The sequence below is a fragment of the Erpetoichthys calabaricus genome, chromosome 6, assembly GCF_900747795.2.
Source record: "Erpetoichthys calabaricus chromosome 6, fErpCal1.3, whole genome shotgun sequence".
In the NCBI taxonomy this organism is placed as follows: Eukaryota; Metazoa; Chordata; class Cladistia; order Polypteriformes; family Polypteridae; genus Erpetoichthys; species Erpetoichthys calabaricus.
The window spans coordinates 32501658-32506372 of record NC_041399.2 but is presented as its reverse complement, the minus strand read 5'-3'; positions in this window follow the sequence as shown (position 1 = coordinate 32506372).

Here is a 4715-nt window from a genome sequence, read left to right as displayed (position 1 = left end):
TGTTGCTTGGCAACATGACGCCGCGGGAGCGTACGTCATGACGTCGCGAAGATGCATTGGCGGAGGTAATCGCGCGAGAAGAATGCGGAAGTGACCGCTTAGTCGCTGATCTCCAAAGTGACAGTTTATTTAAAGCAAGAGATAAATGAAATAGTCGAGCGCATAGGCAGGAATCCCACCCTGCAAAGACTCATGTCAGGGAGGCACCCCACCGCCCTGTAAGAACACAATTACTTTAAATCTCACACTTATCTATTACAAGTTCTATGACATTGTGACAGTGCTCTGGCATTGAAGCAATGTGAAAAACTCCTTCAGCGCCACGAGACACGTTCAAAACGCCACAAATATGCTGCGCCTTTTATTGCATACAATAATCATAATTGTAATCGTTATCAGTAGTCAATCGGCACTGATAACAATGGAGTGAAAAACGAAACTTGCGAAACTTTCCAAAGATGATTGGCATTACAAGCGTTTACTGTTTCGAAGGGCTTGAACTGCCGTCTTTTAGCGACATCTACAGATAGACTGAAGCAATGGCCGCTCGAAATCTGGAAAGCAAACGACACGAGCGTCAGCTTAACCTGATGATGTTTAAGGCAAGCAGCAGCGAAGCAAGCCAAGCCAAGAAGAAAATAAAAGGATCGCGTAATATCAGCGCCAGGCAACAGACGACTCAGCAGAACGAAGACTTTCAGGTCAAAGTTTTATATTGTCAGGAGCAACTGGCCTGTAGGAACACACGATCTGGCTTATTACACCACTGAGACCTTAGAATAGGACATGAAATAAAAATCCAACGAAGGAGCTTAAAACAACAGTAACGGCAGTGTGTCCGGGGCTTGGAGCGGGCTGATGTCTACCGGTGCCTCCAAGTTTTAGCGCTACTCAGGCACATATTAACACGTTTAAAAGGCATAACGTCGGCACGCACTTGAGATTTTTATGGTGTTACAATACTCACCAGCAGCCAACGTTTTTTTATAAGGTTTCACAAAGCAGTCGTGTTCGGCTTACAATCACAACAGTACTGGACAAAAAAAAAAAAAAACAGATTACAAGGGGAAATGCTTTGGATTGAGGCGTTTACCTTATTTATAGACTTGTTTTAGAATGAATGTAACCTGCGCATGCGCAGAACAGCCATGACGCCCATTTTGATGGGTCGCATGCGGCCGGTGTTCTATCGAAACAGACAAACCTATCGAGATGTGCTCCGAAGCTGTTCTGTCTGTCATGTTACTCTACTTGAAGATTCGTCAAAAAACCAAAGTCAAACTCCTTGTAGGTGAGCAGACTTGGCCAAGAAATGCGACTCTGAAGAATAGAACCAGAGCTGCTTGGTGAAAGTCCTCCCAGCTAGTGGTTTGTCATTCTGGGAGGGCTGGGGAGTGGCATGTGGACACCATTGTCCACCCGTTCATTAGCAGAACCCAAACTAGCTGCATTAGCGTAAGGAAGGAGCCGGCTCTGGATGTTGTGCCGGCAGATAAACTGAAGGGTTTGGGATTACAAACAGAGCAGGGCACAGAAGACCCCAGGGTAACATGTGCCCACTCTTAACCAAATAGGATTTGAACTCGAAGTGCTAGTCATTAGTAGCCGGTGGGCCCATGACTGTGCCCTTTACAGCACTGGTGCCCGCAGCTTACTGGACATGTTTAGAATCCCAGGACCCAGTAATGTAAGAAGTCGATTTCCATAAAGAAGGGAGTTTTTAATGTCAGGCCCTGCAGTGACACCTCATGGACAATGTCAGCACTGCAGCCTTAGTCTCCTCAGATTTCCAAGACGCCATTTTTTAATTAAAACACTCTTGTGACATTACAGGGTCATAAAAGGCCATTGCACTGCCGAGCTCCTTTGCTCCCTCGCACACACACGTCAGCAGAGTCATCCGAGGACAATATGATGGTGGGACGTTTAGTCACCCGGAGAAAGGCCCGGTAGACAGGTAGGGAACATGCAAAGACCACCCAGAGAGTGCCAGGCATTTGAACCCAGGACTCTGCAGCCATGATGCGGCATCAGCGTTACTCATCTGGTGCACATCCTAACCGCTCAAACCACTGGACCTGGAGTCCGAGTGCCACGTGAGTAACTGGCAGTGAGCACAGCCACAATAAACAACTTGACCCCCGGCGTAATCTTCACAACTGCTATGACTGGACAGGATCTTAAAAAAATGTAAAACGTATTTTACTGAAGTTCCGAAGAGCACAAAAGGCATAAAGGAGTTGAGCAGAGCCCACCACGCAAACCAAAGAAAGGTTAAAAAAAAAAAGAAAATAGAGCAGGTGGTCAAAAATTCAGGAAAGAATAACAAAAAAACCCAAAAATACTCACCGACTCCCAAAGGCCTTCACAATGAACCACCGGGAACTGTTGAAGATCTGCTGGGCGCAGGGTGGTTCTTGGTGGTGATATTCAGGTGGTCCCGCATCTAGGGGGACCACCTACCAAACACACGGAACGTAACATAGACATAGAAAACAAATCGGACAGTAAACAAGGTCTACAGCTCAAAATCAAACAAAAGGAGGCGCAGAACCCAGGCTGAGATACAACAGCACACTGGTGATGAACAATCACTAGTAACTTCAACAATCAACTCAATTACATCAAAATATCCAAAACTGAAACAAAGAGATTCATCACGAGCACGACAGCAGATTACACCGCATATCGCACGTGACACAGTGAGGCCATCACTTACTGCCAAAAGGTTTGTTTTATCACAACTGGAGCCGACGCGTTCTCTTTGCACTTGCTGCAGTTTTCTTCAGTCCATCAAATAATTGTGGAGCAAGAAGGGCTCGTCATAACACAAAAGAATCAGGTGCACTTTTGAAATATTTGTTGCTTAAATCGATGGTCCTTATCCTTCTGCTGACTGGACGGTCTCGTGTTCCAATCTTGTCCTTTATGTTGAGGAGCGACACAACCCTTTAATCAGCATGCGTGACGAGGACTGTAAATAGAAAGAGATGGAGGGCCTCACACAGCACCACCTATCAGGCTGTGCTGGAACTGCAGTGGGTTTATGGCAGTTTAAAATGGGAAGCTCACACACCAGAAGGCACAGCCTGATAGGGGCTGCTGTGTAGGACCCCACATCCCTTTTTATTTACAATTTCTGTACCCCAATATTTACTTTGATTTTACATCAACTTGCTTATTTTGATTTACTTTATTTCTCAAGATGGTACCTTCAACCTTGTTGACAAGAGTTACATTTTAAAGACAACAAAATTAAAGGAAAAAACATGCAAAAGCAATGGGGTAAAAGCTCTTAATAATGTCAATGGTGGTCACTTGGAATAAGAAGACTTTCCGTGATGTTGGCTGTCCGCTGCATGAATAATAAAACACAAGTATGAAACGATTGTGTTGAGACTTTCTTTGTCATTTGTCCACTGTTATGGCTTTGAGGTGGTCCTGCCTGTCCCGCGACATTAGACCTCATCACTCTGGTCACCACCTGCTGGACACAAACCTTTCATGTTTTGTAATGAAAAGAGGTGCTTATTGGCCACTGAATGGAGAAATATGCACGGCGTGGCGACTGCCACACACATCTCTGTGAGCTTGTTGGCCATCCCAAAATTTTCCTCCTGGGGACAAAAAAAATAGATATTCCAAAAACCAAGGGCATTAATATGGAGTTAGCTGCCATTTGTGGCTATAAGACCCTCCTCCACTCTTCTTCCCACAAGATTCTGGAGGGGGTCTCTGGGAATCTGTGCCCATTCAGCACTCGAGAGGTCAGATGCTGAAGTTCGGCACACAGTCACCATTCCAGTTCATCCCAAAGGTGTGGGCATCTCTGTGCAGGACATTTGAGTTCCACCATGTCTTTATGCACCTGGCTTTGTACACAGTCATGCTGGTGTCACTGTCACAATAAAGTTGGGAGTGCACAATTGTTTAAAATGTCCTTGTATGCTGTAGCTTTGAGTACCCTTCACTGAAACCAAGAGGCCTCATCGAAACCCTGAAAAGCAGCCCCCAGACCATGATCACTCCTCCACCAGACTTTACAGTAGGCACCGTGCAGTCCAGAGGGGAGCCTTCTCCTGGCATCTGTAACACCCCAGACTGATCCATCGCAATGGCAGATAGCGAAGCGTCATTCATCGCTACAGGGGACGTGTTTCCACTGCTCTGGGATCCCACGGCAGTGTGCTTTACAGCACTCCGGCTGATTCTTGGCACTGCACGTTGTGATCTTAGGCTTGTGTCCCATGGAAACCCATCTTACTAAGCTGATGTTGCTTCCAGAGGAAGTTTGCGGTGCTGTTTATGAGTGATGCCACACAGGATGGGCTATTTTTATGCCCTTCAGCAGTCGGCAGCTGACTCTACAAGTTTGTGTGGTCTCCCACCTCATGGACGAGTTGTTGTTGCTCCTTCCACTTACTTCAGACTAACAGCACATCTAGCAGAGCAAAAAGTTCACATACCGAGTTGTGACAAAGGTGACACATGTAAAGTCATATGGGGCTCTTCAGTAGAAGCCACTCTGCTGCCACTGTTTGTCAATGGAGATTGCATGGCTAGGTTCTTGATTTTATGCACCAGAACTCCATTTTTTGGAGAGGTGTCCACATCCTTTTGGCCACTTAGTTAGTGTAATATAAGACACGCTCCTGCCCTCTAGTGGTTCAGGGTCCTTCTATTCACTCCCCTGGAGTGCTGATTTATATGACATT